General features: G+C 41.6%; 1 long non-coding RNA gene across 2 annotated transcripts; it reads left to right on the forward strand.

The window, feature by feature from the left end:
* Positions 1–493: 493 nt before the first annotated feature.
* On the forward strand, positions 494–11,242 carry LOC137379168 (uncharacterized). 2 transcript variants are annotated; one of them, XR_010976752.1, is made up of 3 exons: positions 494–581; positions 2,575–2,754; positions 10,736–11,242. It is a non-coding gene; the product is annotated as an uncharacterized lncRNA (long non-coding RNA). The 2 variants fall into 2 exon arrangements; XR_010976753.1 differs by lacking the exon at positions 494–581 and adding an exon at positions 593–766.
* The last annotated feature ends 12,826 nt before the right edge of the window (positions 11,243–24,068 follow it).

Genomic DNA, 24,068 nt, shown 5'->3' on the forward strand with positions numbered 1-24,068 from the left:
CTGCAGAAGTTGGAGCATTCTTGCCATTCCTTTATCTATTAGATAGTAACCTTGGTACTACAACTAAATCCTGGTACTAATAAACCCTGCTACTACCAATACTAATAACCTAACCAAATAGTAATAAACCTTACCAATAGTAATAACAGCCTTACTACTGCTAATACTAAACTTTACTAAAACTATCTTACCTTATCACTGTTAACATACCCTACCAATACTAAAATGTTAACAATAGTAATAATAACCTTAGTAATAAATCTTATTGCTTTAAAATAGAACAGAACAGTAGACTCACCAGCTTTTCCCTTCTGCTTGTATGCCTTAATTAATTATAAGGTAGTTACATAACTTTTAATTTTAATTTTTTTTTTAAATTTGTAGCTATTTACACATGCACCCTAATAGTAGTATACTAACCTAGCCATTTACAGAGACTCTTAACAGCAGTTACTCACTAAACTTACAGCTTTCCTGTGATGTCAATGTTTGAATTTTGTTTTGAAACTCAGTCAGCATACGCTGACTCCTGAAGAGCTGCTCTCTCGCAGGTTCAATTCCAGCCCTCTCAGCTCCCGAAGGTACATGCAGACCCCTAGCCTGGTGTTGTATTTATTCTCTTCCTGGTCTAACTGCTCCTTCGCAGGTCCAATTCCAGCCCTTTCAGCTCCCGAAGGCAAATGAAGGCCCCAAGCCTGGTGCTGTATTTCTTCTCTCCCAGGTCTAGCTGCTCCCTCGCAGATGCGGTTCCAGCCCTCTACTGAAGGTAAGTGAAGGCCCCCAGCCTGGCGCTGTATTTATTCTCTCCCGGGTCTAGCTTAATGTTTAATTTAATGCATAATTTTTAATTTATGTTGGTTTTAGTTTGAATGTTAAAGTAAAATCTAAAAAAGTGAAATCTTATCAGTTTGGTTTTTTTGGTTTCCTAAATTAGGGTCAGTCGGTGGATTCGATTCTTTTGATTTGTTGGCGGTCCACGTGGATCATAACAGGATATAGATAGGTTAAGTGAGTGGGAAAAATTTTGGGAAAATGTGTGGTTATCCACTTTGCTACGAAGAATGGAAAATCAAAGTATTATTTAAATGGAGAGAAATTACTGAATGCTGCAGTACAGAGGGATCTGGGTGTCCTTGTACTTGAAACACAAAAAAGTTATCATGCAAGTAATTAGGAATATAAATGGAATTCTGGCCTTTATTGCAAGCAGGGATGGAGTATAAAAATAGGGAAGTCTTGCTACAACTGTACAGGGCATTGGTGAGACCACACATGGAGTACTGCGTACACAGTTTTGGTCTCCTTATTTAAGGAGGGGTATACTTGCATTGGAAGCAGTTCAGAGAAGGTTCACGAGGTAGATTCCTGAGATGAAGGGGTTTGTCTCATGAGGAAAGGTTGAGCAAGTGACGCCTATATTTATTGAAGTTTAGAAGAACAAGAGATGATCTTATTGAAACATATAAGATTCTGAGGGAGCCAGACCTGAAAGGATGTTACCTCTCATTGGGGGAATCTAGAGCTAGGGGGCACAGTTTCAAATAAGGGGTCTCCCATTTAAGACAGAGATGAGGAGGAAGTTCTTCCCTCAGAGGATCATGAATCTTTGGAATTCTTTACCCAGGAGTGCTCTGGAGGCTGAGTCATTGAATATATTCAAGGCTGAGATAGACAGATTCTTGAACTATATGGGAATCAAGGGTTATGGCGAGCAGGCAGGAAAGTGGAGTTGAGGCCAAGATTAGATCAGCAATGATCTTATTGAAGGCAGAGCAGACTTGAGGGGCTTACTCCTGCTTATTTCGTATGTCCTTATAACATTGGACAGAATTTTAACATTTAGACCCACTCATAGCAGGGCAGGCTGGCAGCAGATCGGGAACCCATAAGTTACTGGAGTAGGCTTTGCTTGGGCTTTTTAACTCAGCCAAGGCATCAGCATCTCGCTTCCGGGTTTCTAATCAGAGCAGGCGGGTGTGATGATGCCTCACAACTGACAATGAAAGGCACTCTATTTAAAGGGTCCCAGGCAGGCATCAGAATGGATCCATTATAGAACTGTCTGGACAGAGAAAGCAAGTGCAATGATGGGGTCGCAACGTGGGAAAGCTGCCTTTGGGTTCCCTGAGACATCCCTAGAGATCATCCTGTAGGCTATAAGGGCCCACAGATATCCAAACTTCTCAGCAGACAAGAGGAAGAGACCTGCCTCTGAAACTAAGCAGACATGGTTGGAAGTGGCTCAGAAGGTGAGCAGCAGGAGTATGGTGTCTCTCCCATGGGTACAGTGCCACAAGAAGTTTAGTGACATGCCACATTCAAGTGCCAACCCCCTCAATCTGACTCCACCTAAACAGTGCTCCTCAAACCAAGACACCATGCAGCTCCACTCATTCCTCTTGCTCAAGGCATCTCCTCACATTCCCATCTGCACAGCCAACACTAACACTTAGTCACATCTTATTGACATCTCTTACTGATCCCTCACAGTCACCCTCCACAGGTGTTGTCCTTCCATCCTTTCAAAACATTCCATTTCTCATACTCATAACTCTCTCCTTTCCCTCCTTGCAGGAAAAGAGAGCACAGAGCACCAGGGAGAGGCAGGGAACCAGGCGTGACCCTCCACTAATAGTCACCTTGACCGCTGCGGATGAAGAGGCGATGGAGATCAACAGAGCGGCAGAGTGCATGGCACTGGAGATGGGGTATCTCCCAGATATCTGATTACGGAATTAGATATGTTATGATCAGGTGAGGAGGGGTCACAAGGCTCCCCTCTTGTCCTTCTCCTTGTTTGACTGCAACAGGGTTTATTCCTTTATAAAACCATAGATGTGCTTATCACTTCAGTGAGTTACCTTTGTTGTGATCATAAAAGAAGCAATTGGACAGGTTTTCTTGACTTTAGACAAGAAAGAGGTGAGCTTATTGTACTTTAATAAAACCCGATCTAAATAAAATAATAAAACTATGCTACACTTTCACACACACGCACACGAGAATCACACACACAAATAGAGTACAGAGTGATGAAATATAGTTTGGTTTGAATTAGAGTCCATAACAATAAAAATTAATATACAGTCTGTGGGATCAGGTAATTCTGTTGTCTTCCAGCTGAAGTTATGATCTTGAAGTCTTTGGCTGGTAGAAGTGCACTTTGTGGCTGGCCCACCTGGTTTAGTTTTTTCTTGGAGACTGAGTTGCAGGTGGCTTTCCTGCCCAGGGTCTCTGTGTGCAGCAGTGGTAGACTTGGGCGTTCCACAGTCACAAACAGGTTTCAAACTATCAATGTGTTCTAGAGAGAGAGACAGCCCCACTGGGGTCTGGTCTGGTTAGTACTCAAAACTTGTCTGCTTTAAAGTCTCAGGAGCTTGTTCTTTTGCAAAAGACTGTTAGTTTTTCCACAGATGTTGGGGGGTGGGGGGAGGGGTCACGTGATTGTGCAGTGTTCTTGTTTGCAAGTTAATTATATCCGGGTCTATGTATTTTCAACCTCTCTCTTGAGTCTCATTGTTTCAATGTTCACCTCCTGGAGGTATGACTCCATTGTTAATGTTCCAAGATGGCTTTGAATGTTTTTGCCATTAGAAGTGAAATTCATGAGGCATTGTCCTGGATGCAACCTTGTTAGACATGCGTCTCCGATTCGATGTCCTGGAATGTTGATGTTGCTGGTACTGTTCCCATTGGAGGTCCAAGGTAGAGCTACACAAGCTGCTCCCATATTTCTGAGACAACTGACAGCAGGGAGGTGCAGATCAAAGTCAAAAAAGTCCAAGGTATCAGAAATTATCTCCAAAGCATTGGAAGTTATCTCCAAAGCAATGAAAGCACTCTCTCAGAACAAGTCCCCGTGAGCAAAATCCTTTCACTCAGGTATGGAAGCAGCTGTCATAGTTCAGTATTTAAAGGCTTTCTATCCTGTTACTTTCACATCCCTGTCAATCCTCACTATGCTGTCACCTGGTGAGTTTCAGAGAGCTCGGGAAATCTGTACACTGGCTGTTAATGCAGGGTTAAATGGTTAATCAATGGCTGCTGTGCATATAATTGCTGACTTGCCTATCCCACAGGGGTTTGCCATGTGCCTCGAAATATGCTCCAGTTAAGTACAGAAGTCAGCGGGATCATGTCAGGTTTCTAACAGCCCGCATTTTTTAAATGTTTTAACCCACCTCATGCATCAATACCCATAGTTTTGCAGGTTAAAATATTGTATCTGAGGAAGACATGAAATGTGATATGGTTGTTTATTTTAAACAATCCCAATGCTAAATCTTCCAATTTTTGATGAAGCTATGCTTAGAGCATGCATCTCATCCATAGTATAGGAATCCCAGGACCCGGACTGCTCAAGCAGACTTCTTAAAGAGATATTACAGTTTCAGTCCACGGTAAAAATATTTCTTCATTTTTAATTACACTGTGTTGCATTTTGCTGTATGCATTAGTCAGTTTTACTAGGGAGTCTACATTTTTGTACTGCCAATAATTTATTTCATTATTCTTGGTTGAGTTGCAAAGCAAGATCTACCCCTTTAAACATGTTAACTCTGCTTTATCATTGTATGGGGCTGATTTTGCATTTTGGTAGTGTGAGAAAATGGGCAGCCATGGATCTTAGCCTTCCCTTTATGCACCATGGCTAATCTTCCTCTTCATTGAATCACAGAATCGTTACAGTGCAGAAGGAGGCCATTTGGCCCAGCGAGTCTGCACTGGCTCTCCGAAAGAGCAATTCCCTCAGTTCCATCCCCCCACCTATTCCCCCCATAACCCTGCACATTCTTCCTTTTCATATAACTGTCTAATTCCCTTTAGAATGCTTCAATTGAACCTGCCTCCACCACGTTCTCAGGCAACGCATTCCAGACCTTAACCACTCGTTGCGTGAAAAAGTTTTCCTCATGTCACTTTTGCTTCTCTTACCAAATACTTTAAATCTGTGCCCTCTTGTTCTCGATCCTTTCACCAGTGGGAACAGTAATTATTTCTCTCAGATGGTCGTGAGTCTTTGGAATTCTCTTTCTCAAAAGGCAGTGGAAGCAGAGTCTTTGAATATTTTTAAGCTAGAGGTAGATAGATTCTTGATGAGCAAGGGGGTGGAAGGTTATTGGGGGTAGGTGGACATGTGGAGTAATCAGTTCAGCCACGAGCTTATCGAAGGCTTACTCTTGCTCCTAATTCGTATGTTCTGGGAGATTTCTTGTATCTTCCTCAGTGAAGACAGACACAAAGTAATCATTTAGAATCTCTGCCATTTCTCTATTCCCCATTATAAATTCTCCTGACTCTGCCTGTAATGGACCCTTATTTGTCTTCGCCAAGCGTTTGCTTTTTACGTACTTGTAGAAGCTTTTACAGTCCGTTTTTATATTTTGTGCTAGCTTGCATTCATAGTCTATTCTCCCTTTCTTTATCAGTTTCTTTGTCCTCCTTTGCTATATTGTAAAATCCTCCCAATCCTCAGGTTTACTACTATTTCTGGCAACTTTATAGGCCTTTTCTTTTAATCTTATACAATCCTTAACTTCCTTTGTTATCCACAGTTGACTGCCTTTACTTTTGGGGTTTTTGTGCCTTGAAGGAATGTATAGTTGCTGTAAACTATGTAATATTTCTTTAAAGACTATCCATTGCCTCTGTACTGTCATACCTTTTAATGTATTTTCCCAATCCATCTCAGCCAATTTACCCCTCATTCCTTCATACTTTCCATTGTTCAAATGTAACCCCACTATTTAAAAAGGGAGGTAGAGAGAAAACAGGGAATTATAGATCAGTCAGCCTGACGTCGGTAGTGGGGAAAATTCTACAGTCCATTATCAAAGATTTTATAGCAGAGCACTTAGAGAACAGTGGTAGAATCGGACAGAGTCAGCATGGATTTATGAAAGGGAAATCATACTTGACAAATCTACTAGAATTTTTCGAGGATGTAACTAGTAGAGTTGCTGAAGGGGAGCCCATGGATGTGGTTTATTCGGACTTTCAAAAGGCTTTCGACAAAGTCCCACATAAGAGATTAGCGTGTAAAATTAAAGCGCACGGGATTGTGGGTAGTGTATTGCAATGGATAGAAGATTGGTTGGCAGACAGGAAACAAAGAGTAGGGATAAATGGGTCTTTTTCCGAATGGCAGGCAGTGACTAGTGGGGTACCGCAGGGATCGGTGCTAGGACCCCAGCTATTCACAATATATATTAATGATTTAGATGAGGGAACTAAATGTAATATCTCCAAATTTGCAGATGACACAAAACTGGGTGGGAGGGTGAGTTGTGAGGAGGATGCAGAGAGGCTTCAGGGTGATTTGGACACGTTGAGTGAGTGGGCAAATGCATGGCAGATGCAGTATAATGTGGATAAATGTGAGGTTATCCACTTTGGTAGCAAAAACAGGAAGGCAGGTTATTATCTGAACAGCTATAAACTGAGAGAGGGGAATATGCAGCGAGACCTGGGTGTTCTCGTACACAAGTCGCTGAAGGTAAGCATGCAGGTGCAACAGGCGGTAAAAAAGGCAAATGGTATGTTGGCCTTCATAGCGAGAGGATTCGAGTACAGGAGCAGGAATGTCTTGCTGCAATTATACAGGGCCTTGGTGAGGCCACACCTGGAATATTGTGTGCAGTTTTGGTCTCCTTATCTGAGGAAGGATGATCTTGCTATAGAGGGAGTGCAGCAAAGGTTTATCAGACTGATTCCTGGGATGGTAGGACTGACATATGAGGAGAGATTGAGTCAGTTAGGATTATATTCGCTGGAGTTCAGAAGAGTGAGGGGGGATCTCATAGAAACCTGGAAAATTCTAGCAGGACTTGACAGGGTAGATGCAGGAAGGATGTTCCCAATGGTGGGGGAGTCCAGAACCAGTGGTCATAGTCTAAGGATAAGGGGTAAGCCTTTCAGAACAGAGATGAGGAGAAATTTCTTCACCCAGAGAGTGGTGCACCTGTGGAATTCGCTACCACAGAAAGCAGTTGAGGCCAAAACATTGTATGTTTTCAAGAAGGAGTTAAATGTAGCTGTTGGGTCTAAAAGGATCAAAGGGTATGGGGCGAAAGCAGGAACAGGTTACTGAGTTGGATGTTCAGCCATGATCATAATGAATGGTGGAGCAGGCTTGAAGGGCCGAATGGTCTACTCCTCCTATTTTCTATGTTTCTATGTTTCAGAAGCATTCTGCTTTCTGCAGGCTCTCAGTTCAAACTGTACAATTCAGAAACCCACAGGTTGCCAAACAGGTTAGTCATGTGACTAACTGGTCTGACCACATTTTGGCTGTGTACTGTATCATCTTAGCAGGGAATAGAATGTGCTTCTCTGCCTTCAATGTCTGTTAGTATGTAAAATTTTTTTCCAGCCAAGGTCTGGCAGTCCTTGTAGCAGGCCTTCTCTTCTTCCCAGCAACAATTTGAAATGTAATGTCCATGTGGTGAAATTAATATGCCTCATGCTTGGCAGGTGGGGGTCTGCATGATACTTTCCATACCTGAACTTTCGAGACTATTTATTATAAGTAGAGTAGCTTACCAGATTCTCACCAAACAGTTCCTTCCACTGCACCGAAGCAAGAATCAAATACTAGAGGGTTAAAAATGTAGAACCCAAAGTAAAAAAAGTAACTCACCACTCACCAAACTCGAATCTCCGCACTCAGCTTGCAATCTGCATACTGTTTGTAGGCTGCACCCAGACCTCTGTATTTATACCTTTTGAGGCTTAAACTGCAGCAACCAGATTCAACTGGTCAGCTACTTAACTAATCAGCTACTCTGCAGTACAGCCTGTTAATCCCTGCCTAAGACTGTAAGAAACTTACTTTACTTTCTTAACCCTACTTTACTTTTTTAACCCTCCTTTAACTGGAGGGTAAATCCCAGTTAAATGCAAACTGCAGACCAGACTTTTATAAAGATAACAACACTTAAAATCTCCACATTCAGCTTGCAATCTGCACACTGTTTTGCACACCGTATGGAAAGTTTGTGTAACAGGCACCCGATTTGTTACTGTCCATGCTGCCTAAAGGCAAGGTCAGCCCATATGTTTCTCCTGGTGTTGCACTACTCTCCTTCAGGATACTGAAACATTGCACCATTGTTTAAAAAGGGTGCGAAGGATAAGCCAAATAATTATAGGCCAGTCAGTCTAACCTTGGTGGTGGGTAAATTGTTAGAATCAATTCTGAGGGATATGATAAACTGTCACTTAGAAAGGCACGGATTAATCAGGGATAATCAGCATGGATTTGTTAGGGGCAGGTCATGTCCTACTAACTTAATTGAGTTTTTTGAGGAAGTAACAAGGAAAATTGATGAGGGTCGTGCAGTGGATGTGGTTTACATGGATTTTAGTAAGGCATTTGGCAAGGTCCCACATGGCAGCCTGGTCAGTAAAATGAAAGCCCATGGGATACAGGGGACGGTGGCAGGTTGGATCCAGAATTGGCTCAGTGACGGGAAACAAAGGGTAGTAGTCGACAGATGTTTTTGTGAATGGAAAGCTGTTTCCAGTGGCATTCCACAGGGCTCAGTGTTGGGCCCCTTGCTGTTTTGTGTATATATTAATGAGTTGGACTTAAATGTAGGAGGCATGATTGGTAAATTTGCTGATGACACAAAATTGGACGTGTAATTAATAGTGAGGAGGAAAGCAGTGGACTCCAGAATGGTATCAATGGTTTGGTTGAGTGGGCGGAAAAGTGGCAAATGGAATTCAATCCAGAGAAGTGTGAGATATTGCATTTGGGAGGGCAAATAAAGCAAGGGAATACACAATAAACAGGACGATATTGATTAGCGATACAGCACTGAAACAGGCAGTTCGGCCCACCGAGTCTGTGCCGAACATCAACCACCCATTTATACTAATCCTACACTAATCCCATATTCCTACCAAACATCCCCACCTGTCCCTATATTTCCCTACCACCCACCTATACTAGTGACAATTCATAATGGCCAATTTACCTATCAACCTGCAAGTCTTTTGGCTTGTGGGAGGAAACCGGAGCACCCGGAGAAAACCCACGCAGACACAGGGAGAACTTGCAAACTCCACACAGGCAGTACCCGGAATCGAACCCGGGTCCCTGGAGCTGTGAGGCTGCGGTGCTAACCACTGCGCCACTGAGGGGTAAAAGTGAGAGACCTAGGAGTGCATGTCCACAGGTCCCTGAAGGTGGCTGGACAGGGAGATACAGTGGCAAAGAAAGCATATGGATTGCTTTCCTTTATTGGCCGAGGTATAGAGTACAAAAGCAGGGATGTGATGCTGGAACTGTATAAAATGCTGGTTAGGCCACAGTTGGAGTTTTGCTCACAGTTCTGGTCACCACATTACAGAAAGGACATAATTGCTCTCGAGAGAGTACAGAGGAGATTTACAAGAATGTTGCCAGGGCTTGAATGTTGCAGCTATGAAGAAAGATTGGAGAGGCTAGGGATGTTTTCCCTGGAACTGAGGAGGCTGAGGGGTGACTTAATTGAGGTGTACAAAATTATGAGGGGTCTAGATAGAGTGGACAGGAAGACCTGATTCCCCTGGCGGGGAGGTCAATTACCAGGGGGACACAGATTTAAAGTAATTGGTAGAAGGATTAGAGGGGACATGAGGAGAAACTTTTTCACCCAGAGAGTGGTGGGTGTCTGGAATTCGCTGCCAGGAATGGTGGTGGAGGCAGAGACCCTCAATTCTTTTAAAAGGTACCTGGACATGCACCTGAAGTGCTGTAACCTGCAGGGCTATGGACCAGGTGCTAGAAGGTGGGATTAGTTTGGGCGGCTAGTTTTTTCGGCTGGCTCGGACACGATGAGCTGAATGGCCTCCTTTTGTGCCATATTTTTTCTATGGTTCTATGCTTTCTGTTATTTTCTCCATATTGATGACAAGCTCATAAGACTGCAGTTCCTTGTGATATCTTTCTGTCCCTTTTTATAAATTGGCATCATATTTGCCTCTCTCCGGTCCCTTGATACTTCTCCCATATTTTGTGATTTTGTAAATGCAAGGTGTAAGCACTCGAAGGTTATAACTTTTTACAAATGTTCATACATATTTGTTATATTTAGAGCCTCTGTTTGTAATACAGAGAATAGTACTGCTTTGTGTTGCCGCTGATTATTACTTTGTCATGCCTTCCAGTAATTGAACCCGACAGATGACAATCATTTCTGCTTCTCACACTGAAATCTCCTGGCAAGCTTTTTGATTACATTCTTGGCCCTTTCTGGTTTGCTTGAATCATTCTATGCACAATATTACTGTGAAGCCACTTGCTGCAGTCAATACCTACTCTGCCATTACCGTACTGAGACCATTTAGTTACTTCCAGGGATAATGGACTACATTCTAATGATAACACGATGTGACATTTGCAGGAACAATTTTTTTTTTAATTTCCTTTTCATTTTAGGTACATCATTATACAGGACCAAGATGTATTAATCTCTACCAGCATGACTGTTCCCCACAAGATGTCCCCAGTGGAGCACTAACATTTTTCCCTTACTATGAAGTACCCTTATAGATAATTACAGTGCCATTTCAGGTACCCATAATGCTATGTGCTCCTAACACAAAAATCATAAGTATACCACTTAACAGTTGTCAGTCAATCATATTTGGGCTTTGCACTCATCTGATAAATTGTTCTGCAACTTTCCAATCTGAAACAGCTTCAGCCGTGTTCTCGAAATAAATAAATTGTTTTATTGTTTTGCAGGCTTGAGGCTTCATCCCGTACTACCCTCAGGCTGCCATCACAGCAATGGACATTAATGGTTCTGTTAACCAAAACAAGTTCTTCGGTCCAGAGCCCAAATTGCGCACCCCCAAACAGCACCACATTGCTTCTCGTGACCTTGTGATGATCCACCTCTTGGATGTGTGAGAACCTACAACCATTTCCGTTCAGCTTTGAAGCCCATCTGCTCTGTCATCAGGATTTCTGTTGCCTTTAGGTCACAAATCCTAGCAAAAAGAAAAGCTGCTGTGAGCTGGCCTGCCTTCAGACATTGTACTATTTGCATCTGTTTCATTTTGTGCTCTTGGCACAGGTTCCACATCATTATTTAATTCCATTTATATTCCCATTTGCTCTGGTGCTCAATGTATTTTGTAATCTTGCATTTAATGTCCCTGTGCAGAAGATGAAAAATACATATACCTAGGTAATACCTAGTATGTTGCTGTTCACTCAGTTGTGTTGCTATTTATTATTTTAATAAACTTGCTGGTATGTATAAATCATAGAATCATTGGAGCTTCAGCAGAAAAGGAAGCCTTTGGGCCACTGTGCCTGTATGGTGGTACTTCCACATTGGAGTTATTGGTTTAGTAATTGGATATCATCACTTCCATTTTTCAGGTGAGAAGATGGCACCTAAGGGTACTGTAGGATTTCCATTCATGCCAGAAGAGTGCTGTTGGCCATATTGGATCAAGTACCTGGTGGGTGTCCAGGGCATTCAAAAATGTTATTAACATATTTAAATCAGGGCCTTACACTTGTTGTAGGACCCTTTTGTAAAATTAGTTAGTCTCCAGTGCCTATTTTGTGGCACCAAAAAGGGAAGGGATACCCCACCATGGCCTTTCCGAGCCCCCCTGGCATGATCTTACATTGTTCTGGCACTTAGGTGCCGGGCCCCGGGATACCCATCCCTTTAAAGATGGGGATCACGCCTCCAAGAGCTACCAGCCAACCACAGGGCCAACAGTATCAGCAGCGCCATCGGGAACAGTGGCCACTGCCGGTACTGCAGAGGTCTTGGACCCAGGCCCAGCACTGCAATCCTGGAGAAGACGTAGGTGAGGTGCGATCGCCAGGGCCAATTCAGAAAGTCCCGGCAGGAGTTGCCGTGAAGTGCAGGGGGAGGGGGCGTCCAGGAAGGTGGAGTTTTTCCCAGCAGGGGTCCTTCACAGGTTACCCACGGAGGAGGCACCCTCCTCCTAAGGCCCGTTGTATTACTGGGCGACCTCCCTGCATGGTGGAAGCACCCCTGCCGCTAGTTAAATCGCAGTTGCAGCAGGGAGAGGCCTCCAGTCGTAATTCTATGGGCCTTCCCGCCTCTGACTCCGTTTCTGGCGGGCCCATAAAATCCAGCCCCATTTGGGCTAACAGAAAGGAAGGAAACTGCAGGACTCATCCCTTCCATATCTGTTAGTAGGTTAGTTGCTAGCTTGCCCTCAGGCTACTAGTTAACTACTTTGCCTTTCTTTCACTATTTCTGCATTCCTCAAGTGAATTCTGAGTTTTGGGAACAAACGTTTGACTGCTTTAGAATGAGTTTATTCCAGTCAAGTGTGGTCTGGTCAGTTTGCCTTTGTGGCTGGAGGAGGAGCTAAGAAGTCAGTGGAGAGCAGGAGCTTCTGGAATAAGAGGGAGGAAGAGGACATGGCGCAGGAGGCCATATGCACAGTGGGTCTTCAGGGCACACATCTTTTTCCTCAATCTCATTGAGGAGCAATGCGTAAGGTGCCTTCACTTCATCAAGGAGGCTGTCACCGAGCTGTGTCACCAGCTGTAGCCACTACTGGAGACCCAGACGAGGGTAGGGGCAGTACTGACCGACTCAGTTTCTTGAATAGGCAACATCAGACCAGTCATACACATTTGCTCAACAGCAACGTGTTAGCTGCTGAAAAACTTTGTACCTCGCAGAGTTGCTAGTTTCTGCAGTGTTCAGTCTTACAGTATGCCTTTGATGTGATTTTTATTTAGTGACACTGGCAGCGCCAGGGATGTTATTGTCTGGTTGTCCAATTACTAACTTGGTAGACTACCTTCCAAGAGAACAAGATCGCTTTAACATCACTGACACTCATGTAAAAGATTTTTTTTCCCAAAAGTACTTCCTACAATAGCCCTAATTTCAATTGAATTACTGAGCTACAACAATGGAAATTCTGATGTAGTTGTTTACCGACAAGCTGTTCATCAATCATTTGGGTGTGACTGGGACTATAGGCTGCTGTCAGACTGGAGTCTGTGGTCCTGGTCATGCCCACATGGTTGACCACTAATCAAATATAGTTCCTAATTACAGTGGAACTCTTTGAAGATCACTTCTGATAAGCTCCGTTTATTTTTAACTCATTTACTAGTACAAATGCCATTTGGCGTCTTTCCCGTTGCAAGTCTTAGTCTTGGGAAGACACCAAATGGCAAAGCTATTGCGCCTGTGCAAAAGTGGGTGGGAGCTGTAGTGACGTTACAATTGGCATGTTTTAAAATAGCGCTTTTTTTTAGCTATCCCAATCAGTTATGTTTTACTTAGGCTCATTCCAGATCCTTCTAGATTTTGTTACCTGAAGTGATTTTATAGAGCTCTGGCTGTTGACTGCAAAAATCTGCAACTCACAGCTGCTCTGCAGTTTTGTAAAAATCGAAAGATCTTTTTTCCAATTATGTTCATGTCAATTTTATGTGTCATTCACCAACAAACTGATGCCCAAGAGATGAGGAAAGTATTGATTATTGCAATAAGATTCAAAGAACTTTTAAAAGAACAAAAATCAAGGTGAAACAAGTATAGGATTCAAGCAGGAATGCATTACACTTTCATTATTCTGGTACAGATATCAATAACAAACAAAATTTAACATTATTAAGATATACTGTAGCTTCCGTGAAGACAATGAACCTGTCATAAGCAAGTACACCTCATTCAGAAGCATATCACAACAGTCCTGCTATGTTTATGGTCCCTAGGACTTCGTGCATGTGTTTGTGCTGCTGCAGCACTGTATAGTCCTGTTAGAAATTTGAAGGAGGAAACCTCAGTCCCAATGGAATAGAGACTAAGAACTTCAAAACTGACAGCAGGTGCCTGGCTATTCCTAAAAAAATGTCGATAATGAGCTTGACAAATGTGGAACAAGTGAGGACCCTTAGAACTTAGAAGACTAAAATAGGCATGTGTCCAATCCCACAGTGTTAAAACTTTGTGCTGTTGTACAACTATAATGCACTCAAGCTATAAAGAAGTTTGTTTCCCCATTTTCATTTTTTGTTTTCGTTAAGTTGAAGAATGTTGCATAGTTCCTAACCAAAATGTTCATGTGAGCCTTATGCAAGCTACATTCTTTCTCATTTGCAAAAATGAAAAGTTGCTGCATAATGGGCACTTTGTAACATGAACACGTCTGCTTTTAATTTGATGTGCTCTTTGTAAGCCAGTCTCCCGAGGTAGAGGCAAGTATCTGATAAAAGGGCTGTACTCTGTTGACGCTGGACGAATTTCAGAGATCATACCACCTGCAGATCAGAATGTTTAAATGTCAAATGTCACTAGGCTTAAATAGCTGAATTCCATGTCAGCAACAGAAAGTCTTCCAAGTTTTTCCAACTGTTAATTCATTGAAATGTAAAAAGAAATGTGAACCTGGTGTCAGGTAAGCAGCATTTATGTACTGTGCTATGTGACTGATGTTTGTTAACAAGCAACAGTCACTTTATTGCACGAATTGACCATTGAAAAGATTTCAACATTTTAACTATATACTTACCTGTTTTCTTTAGGTCTCTTCAGGATACAGACACATGCCTCATGATTAATTGACTTCACCCTCTAATGTTCCATAGAGCTACAAGATTGAGAATGGTGACTAACCATGTGAGAAAGCACCCAGCTTTGACATAGTGCGTCTTGAGCAATGAGATGGAACCCACCCCAAGTAAGGGAATTTGCAGATGAAAATTCAAGCAACCAATGTGCTGCTTCATTGTGATGCTAACAAGTTGACCATTTTAATCTCTTATTCAGAAATTAGAAATTCTGAATAAACCCTATCTACTTTCATAACAGATTATTTAATCTCTGTTTCATATAGGTTTGTACATTTTCTTTTGTCTTATATCTAATTGTGTTTTTAGACAATATGAGATTCCTCCAATTTAATGTCATTTTCCCTTGTCTGTCCAGATCCTGTACCACTCACAAATGAAAGAGTGAATGGACATTCCCCTCACAGATCTCTACTGCTGTTGCCCTGAGTCAGCGACTCTGTTCAGTGCCTCAATGGTGCATCAAAGGTCAACAACTCAGTGACCTGAAATTGTGAAGCACCACAATTGTGAGGTATTGAGTATTTTGGGCACAAAATCTTTCCTAATAATATATGCCTTGCATCTAATTGTTTTTCTTGGATACAATTACTTTACAGAGGTTTCTTTCTTTATTATCGGATCACTCTCTTCACTTCAGAGTAGCAAATCATTAGAAATTGTATTGTGTTACATAAAAGCTCTTCCTCATCTCTGTTCAATTATTCTCTTTTCTTTTGCTGCTCCTGGCCTCTACTTGATCTTTGTAATAGCAGCTGAACACAAAGCTGGGTATATGGCATAAAAACAATAATTAGAAGTACATCAAATGTTACTGCTCTGAAAGGTAATGAGAGGGAGAACTCTGTTTAAACTTTTATTACTTGCATGTTATACAGATGTAACAGACCAACATAAATTGTACTGAACTCTTATAGTAATTGTAAAAATAGGTCTGTTTAGAAAATGTTACCAGATATGCTAATCAATCACCTAAGGTGTTGCACTCAAAACTCAACAGCAAGTGCAGTCTTCAGGTGAAGCCAGGTAAGAGGGCAGGCGATAATTGGATCAGAGTGCACAGAAGTCATTCAATCACAATTATAGTTTTGTTTATTTTTGGGTTGTGGGTAATACTGGCAAGGCCACATTTATTACCCATCCTAGTTACCCTGAGAAGGTATACTTTCTCCTTGAACTGCCTCAGCCCATGTCATGATGTTGTAAGGTAAGGAATTGCAGGATACTGCCCCAATGATGGAGCAGCAAAATATGCCCAAGTTAGGATATGTATAACTTGGAGAAGAACTTGTATGTGATGAGGTATCTGTTATATTACTGATCTTGACCTTCTCAATGGTAAAGGTCATGGGCTGAAAGGTGCTGTTGAAGTAAGCTTGATGAGTTGCTGCTGTTCTTCTTTAGTTGCTACCTACTTCAGAAAATCGTCCAGGGTCAATGTGTGTCATTGCAGTGGACAGAACTCCGCTAACATTACAACAAAACAGAAAATCAAGGTCAAAAAGTTTAACAACCTATCACAAAGATCCAACGCTGATGAAGGAGGCAAACTATCCAAGCGTTGACGTGCCAACCTTCAAATGAGAAGCCCTGTGATGGTTTTATAGAATTCAAAGATTCAACAGACATGAAGGACTGGATTTTCAAAGTGCTTTGGGTGCGGGCACGAATTGAAGATTGCGTTCCCAGAAGGCCTCTCTGGATCTTGACGCCTCTGGAATGGACTGCGATTTTCAAAGAGAGGACAGAGGTGGAAACCCGCTTGTCTCCAATTAACTGCCTGTTAAGCTCCTTGAGGAGCTTGTTAACAGGCTGGGGAGGGCCAGAAGGGAATTTTCAAAGAGGAATGTGGGACGAGCGAATGTTCTGGTGCACGAGTGATTAGCTGGCGGGAGCAATGCATTGCTGTTGGACATTGTTTGATATGGATAATTATAGAAAGAAATCAAAAAAAAAGTGTGATTGAAACATAGCACTTCACCTGCCTTCCTGTTCATCGTTTGGCCACTTGTTTGCACTAATGTTACTGACCCTCTGAGCTGCTGCCTGCACCATTCTGCAAGGCAACAGCGGGTCCTATTTCATGGCTGCCATTTGTCTGGATGCTTCCCACCTCCCACCTCCATGCTGGTCCTGGCGCCGCTGATTATGCACCACACTTGTCCCCAGCCCAGTTAGATCATTACATTTGAAGATAACGTCACGTCAATTCATGCGGCACGAGATCTGGATCTGGAAATTATCTGGGCTTCAGGGTCCCAACCCCAAAATGAAAATCCAGCCCCAGTTCCTTCATTATTTTTATGAAGCTTGTGATTTCATTCTCAATATTAAAAATGGGGTGCTGTGGATTTAGCAGAGTACTGTAGGGTAGTAAATAAGAATTTCTGAATAGAACAGCAGACTTTATTTGATAGTTGCCAATCAGACAGCTCATTTGAAAAATAACAGTCTGTACTTTCATTCAGATTATGCTTCATCATAGTCTCATCTTGTACAAAAAGACTAATGGCACATGCTGAGGCTTTATTATGTGGTTATAAGTTATTGTAGATGATTAACGGTACAGGCTACAGGATGAAAGGGTGTAAGGTCACACTAAATCACTGGCCTGTACTGCAGCTTATCTTCACAGAATATGAGCACCCGAAAAAATATACACAAAAATTGCATGGATCAAACTGGCTCTCACATGGAGTTTGGGTCTTATTTGACTTTTTGTTTAGTGCATTTAGAGCACCAAATGATATGCGCAGAAGAGATTATTAGATAGATTACTCTCACTGTAACTTTATTACAATCCTTTCTTTGGTGTGAAGTACCAGAGCTGCAATTACCGTTGCCATAAATGAGGCAAGTACCTCAACTGAAAATGGTATCACTAGTAAGCTTTTACACTTGCACAGATGTGACTTTGCATGGCTGTCTCTGCTAATTTTGACACCCGGTAACAGCACTGGCCGAAGCTGAATTGTTTATATAACTTAGCAATTGCTTACTTTTAGAACATAGGAAGAATAAAAACAAGAAAAGACAGAGGGGACTGGGTGGCATAGTGAGGTAGATACTGGCCTTTCACCTCTGTGCTCTGCATCCAAATCCAACCCAGACTGAAGAAAGCTGTCTATTAGGGTCTGATGTGAAATGTCTCAATAAAGTTCCTACTGAGCATGGGGCACAACACAAAACTGTCCCTATCTAGCACTATCTGACAGTGCATCCAGAGGAGCTGCATGATGACTGTACGAAATGAACAAATGTCATAGGGTGCAGTAGGAGGCTGCTTCTGAGGTAGGACTGAAGTGCCTTGTTGGAGAAGAGTAGATGGAGCTTTACATTGCATTTGGCTGTGTTATGTCTGAGGTGGGAGTGCTTAGAGCTATTACTGGGTGCCTCAACTGTAAAGTGTTACATTTCCTCAGCACCAACACCCTCACCTTGGTGTTGGAGAAAAATGGAAAGACACCTCGCCAGCCCAGCAGACTCTAATTAAAGGTCTTTTTCCTGTGTTCCAGGTTAACTGCTGTTTCTCAACAACAACAACAAAAGCTTGCATTTATATAGTGCTTTTAATGTAGTAAAATGTCCCAAAGCACTTCACAAGAATGTTATCAAATAAAATTTGACACCTAGTTACGTAGAGGATATCAAGCAGATGACCAAAAGTTATCTTTTAAAGTTTTAAGCAGTGGCTTAAAGGAGGAGGGAGGGCGGAGAGGTTTAGGGAAGGAATTCCAGATCTTAGGGCTTCAACAGTTGAAGGCATGGCTGCCAATGGTGGAGTGATTAAAATCGAGGATGTACAAGAGGTCAGAATTGGCAGAGCACAGATATCTCAGAGGGTTGTAGGACTGGAGGAGGTTACAGAGATAGGGAGGGGCGAGGCTGTGGAGGAATTTGAATTCAAGAATGAGAATTTTAACGTCGAGGTGTTGCTTAACCGGGAGCCAATATAGGTTAGCGAGTGAGTTAGGGCATAGGTGGCACAGTTTTGGATAAACTTATGTTTGTGAAGGGTGGAAGATGGGAGGCCAGCTAGGATGTTTTGGAATAGTCAAGTCTAGAGATAATCAAGACATGGATGAGGGTTTCAGCAGTAAATGAAGTGAGGCAGGGGTGGAGTTGGGCGACGTTACAAAGGTTGAAATAGGCGATCTTAGTGATGGCATGGATATATGGTTGGTAGCTCATCCCGGGGTCAAAAACAACACCAAGGTTGTCAGACCTCAATCTTCCCTCAGTGCCAACATTGTGTCCTTCGATTCCATATTAATCAAGAATAACTTAATAGATTCATGGTTTCTGAATTCATCAAGGAAAAAGAATTGGTATTTTTTTCCATTTGATTCCTTAGGTTTCTCCTATTTTTACATCCATATATATTACATTCATCAATATTGAATGCAGTTTTCAATTCAGATGCCCAGTCTCTGGAAATCCTTTTGTATCATATTCACATCGTTGGCACATATCACTTTCTCACATAGTTTAAAATCATCAAATTCAGACATGCTGCTGACAATAGTTGACATTGTTAATAAATATTATGACTAAGAGAAATCAAAGGACTGATCTTCACTTGTCACCACTGTTCATTTAAATTGTTCCCAATCACAGCTCCCTTCTTCTTTGTGTTGTGGAGCTAATTTTCTGTCCAAGTTGCTATCTAGACTTCCTTCTTAATGTTTTCATAACTGACTTTGTTAAATGCATCTGAAAGTTAAAATATTCCAATATCAGTCACATTTTCTTCAAACATCAATGAAATAATTCCTTCACAAATTTCTAACAGATTTTTTTGGCTGTGATCTTCCTTTCATGGCTCCATGCTTCCTTTGGTTCATTATTCCTTCTGAATTGAGAAGTTGCAAATCATATTTTCAGGTTAACCTTACAAATCGATGTACTGTACAATCAGAGATGATTTGGTATCCAATTATTCTTTGTGGAGTATCTATTCTAAGATCAGTGCCTCATCTCTTTGAAGAAATCTTGTGGTTTTAATATTTGTCAGTTGTCTCTGGCAGTAAAAATGTAGCATTGAGAGCAGAAGGAGTGAATTAATCTGTCCTGATTTGGGTCTGTATGTAAACTTTTTTGCTTGATGGAAAAAGATTCCTGTAATAATAGGTTCTTGAAATGTGTGCAATTCAAGGCCTGATGTTGAACTGTGGTCTAAGTACCAAAGAAAATGAAATGTATTCACAATATGTCCTATGTACCTAAAATGTACCTACATCTTCATTGTTGAAGCTGCCAAGAAAACATGCTATACCAAATGCAGATTTTTAATTCATCGGTTGGAAACCTACATTAAACTTTGAAAAAAGGAGCTGGGATCCTACAGTTAACTTTTTTATAAAAAGCTGGCAGCTAAGATGGCCACCACAATTTGAATTGAAATACCTCAGATTCCAGGATATCGAATTTGGAGATGCATGTCTAATGAGGTTGCATCCAGGACAATGCCTCATGAATTTTGCTTCTAATGGCAAAACATTCAAAGCCATCTTGGAACATTAACAGTGGAGTCATACATCCGGGCTGAACATTGAAACAATAAGCCTCGAGGGAGATAACTAGCAGTCTTTTGCAAAAGGACAAGCTCTTGAGACTTTGAAGCAGACAAGCTTTGAGTGCTAACCAGACAAGACCCCAATGGGACTGTCTCTCTCTCTCTCTCTCCCCAGATAACATTGCAAGTTTGAAACCTGTCTGCGACTGTGCAACACCCAAGTCTACCATTGCCACAGACAGAGACCACCAACAACTCTGTCTCCAAGAAAAACCCTGAACTAAGTGGGCCAGCCACAAAGTGCACTTCTACCAACCAAAGACTTCAAGATCACAACTTCAACCGGAAGACAACAGAATTACCCGACCCTGCGGACTGTATATTAATTTTTACTTGTTCTGGACTCTAATCCAAACCAGACAAATTCTTATCTCTCTGTACTCTATTTGTGTGTGTGTGTGAGTGAGTCTTGTGTGCATCTGTGAGTAAAAGTGTAGTGTAGTTTTATTATTTTATTTAGATTGGGTTTAGTTTTTTTTAAGTACAATAAACTTGCCTCTTTTTTGTTAAATTCAAGAAACCCTTTTGGATTGGTTCTTTTGTGATCTTTTCTTTTTGGGCCTCCTTATCTCGAGAGACAATGGATACGCGCCTGGAGGTGGTCAGTGGTTTGTGAAGCAGCGCCTGGAGTGGCTATAAAGGCCAATTCTGGAGTGACAGGCTCTTCCACAGGTGCTGCAGAGAAATTTGTTTGTTGGGGCTGTTGCACATTTGGCTCTCCCCTTGCGCCTCTGTCTTTTTTCCTGCCAACTACTAAGTCTCTTCGACTCGCCACAATTTAGCCCTGTCTTTATGGCTGCCCGCCAGCTTTTGTGATCACAACAAAGGTAAAACATTCACTGAAGTGATAAGCACATCACTATTTTAAAAGGAATAAACCCTGTTGCAGTCAATCAAGGAGAAGGACAAGGCCTTGTGATCCCTCCTCACCTGATCACAACAAAGTGCTGATAAGCTTATTGATATGCTATGAACTTCCACCAGCATTTATTGGGAATAGTTTTCCTCTGCAAATTACATGTAACAAATTTTGTGAATCCTGTTTATAATGAACATGCTAGACATAGCATACTGAGGAAACCTTTCCTTATACTATTTATTCAGTAATACTACCCAGATGTTAGCACAGGGGCATACTTTGAGTGCACTGTGCCGTAAAGTATTAGAACATAAGAACAGGATTAGGCCATTCAGCCCCTTGAGCATATTTCTCCATAATTATGTTTCATCTGTATCTCGGCTCCATGCAAATGCCTTTCCCAAATAAAAATCTATCTATCTCAATTGATTGAGCAGCCACAGCCTTTTGGCAGATAGAGTTTGAGATATCCACTGAGCTTTGCCTGAAAAAGTGCTTCCTGATTTCACTCCTGAATGGCCTCGCTCTAATTTTATGATTATGTCCTCTCATTCTGGATTCCCCCACCAGAGAGAGAATCACTGTAACAACATGGATAAATGTGAGGTAGTACATTTTGGTAGGAGCAATAGGAAGGTCACATATTACTTGGAAGGCACTAGCCGAGGTGGGTTGGAGGAACAAAGGTATCTTGGAGTATAAATACACCAATTACTAAAAGTTGTGCCACAGTTTAGCAAGGCCATAAAAAAGGCAAAGCAAGCACTAGGCTTTATTTCTAGAGGGATCGAATTGAAAAGTAGGGAAGTTATGCTGAACCTGTATTGAATCTTTGTTAGACCACACATAGGGTACTGCTTGCAATTCTGGTCTCCGTATTATAGAAGGGATGTAGAGACACTAGAGAGGGTGCAGAGAAGATTTACAAGGATTATACCTGATATGCTTGTGTAAACATATCAATAAAGGATTGACAGGCTGGGTCTCTTTTCTCTCAGAAAAAAGGCTGAGGGGTGACCTAATAGAGGTCTTTAAGGTTATGAAAGGTTTTGACAGAGTGGATAAGGAGAGAATGTTTGCCCTTGTGGGGAAGAGCATAACTAGAGGCCATCAGTAAAAGGTAGTCACCAAGAAATCCAATAAGGAATTTAGAAGAAACTTCTTTACTCAAAGAGTGGTGAGAATGTGAAACTCGCTATCACAGGGAGTGGTTGAAACGAATAGTGTAGATGCATTTAAAGGGACGTTGGACAAGCATAAGAGGGAGAAGGGAATAGCGGGTTATGATGCATTTAGATGAGGAAAGATGGGAGAAGGCTTGAGGGGAGCATAAATGACAGCATGGACTGGTTCAGCCGAATGGCCTGTTTCTGTGCCATTTTTGCTATGCTACTCCTATGTAACTATTGAATTCCTTTATTATTATAAACTCCCCAATTACCTTCTAAACTCAAGGGAATAAAAGCTAAGTTTATTACAGCTGTCCTCTTAACCCTTTCAGTCTCACCATCATTCTGGTGAATCTGTGCTGTACCTGCCTAAGGCCAATTTATCTTTGCTGAGGTTTGGTGCCCAAAATTGAAAATGCAGTATTTAAGATGGGCTCTCGCCACTGCTCTGTACAACTGAAGCATCATTTCCCCACCATTAAAATTTTTTTGAGTTTTTTAGCAGCCTGCAGTGGTCCCTTTAAGGATTGTTGGGTAGGCTGCTCCACACTTACTATCAATGAGATGCACACGTGTCGTGTACATTTCGCCCATTGGGACTTCAAGTTGTGTTGGGATCATGTGTATGTCTATTAGCTAAAGTTGGACAAACGAGGTGTCACTGTACGAAACCTTAAGTGGAGTGGTCATGTTATTTATTAACAATATAATGCAGGATTCGACTAGAAAAACTGAAGCAGATCATTTTTTGTTTGCTTCGTTTGAAAACAAATGAAGTTAATGTTGGATTTGTAGCCTCCCCCAACCCTTGAAGCACAAGAATGCAATTTTCAGCTTATTTGGTTTTGTACAATTTTACACAACAGCAATCAAAAATGACACACTAATAACACAGTGCCATTCAAGGTCAAGTGCTGATTTCAGATTTCAAAATATAAATGATTTGCTCTCTAAATGATAAACATTATTGCTTCTAATACATTAAAAAAATTATATTTTCTCTGATTGGCCTTTCTAATGGTCTCCATGCATCATTTGCTATTCCGAATCACGGGAAAGTCCAAAGTGTGTTAAGGGGACCCTACCTCCAGATTGCTCTCTTTCCCCAGTGGAAAAGTATCTGGACCCTGCTTATTGCTTTGCATAATAGCAAAGCTGTGACTGGAAAATTGGTGTTCGGACAGATATGGTTATGAATCTTCACCTTACTGTTCCATGGCACATTGTATTGCTCCTTGAAATTGATTGTTCATTTTGTAAAGCAATTTTTTTTCAATTAGGGAGTTTAAATATTCCTTTGCCTAACCATATGAAGCCAGTGGCAACTTTAATGAAAAACAATTTTTAACCCACTGTGCAATTTAGAAAATGCTACATTTTAAGTGTTATGATAATTGCAAAATCTGGATTAGGCCTTCAGAATGGAGTAAACTAAGTCCAAGAGGGTTATGTTCCTCTTAGAGCACAGGCCATCTGTTAAATTGGAGTACAGCTCTAGCCATTTCTTTTAGTGCATGCGCAGGAATGCAAAAGCACCCTCTGTGGAAGGTTGGGTGCATTAGAGCGTGCTCAAAGTAATGCACAATTGAGTGGTCAATCCAGATGTACTGGCAAGAATATTGCCTGATAATTAGGTAACCAAAGATGTATAATACTTGATGGTCCAATACAACTGTGCAATGTACAATTTCTTGGAGAAATGGAAGAGCAATACAGATAGCAGAAATGTTGATATACAGATAAAAATTTGCAGGTCAGAGTTAAACGGCAAAGTGGCAAGGAGAACTACTCAGTGTGATATGGAAAGACACTCATGTAGAATTAGTGGATCAAGCCAAAACAGCCAGCATTACCCTGGCCTTAAGGACAGGATCATGTACCACA

The sequence above is a fragment of the Heterodontus francisci genome, chromosome 17, assembly GCF_036365525.1.
Source record: "Heterodontus francisci isolate sHetFra1 chromosome 17, sHetFra1.hap1, whole genome shotgun sequence".
Lineage (NCBI taxonomy): Eukaryota > Metazoa > Chordata > Chondrichthyes > Heterodontiformes > Heterodontidae > Heterodontus > Heterodontus francisci.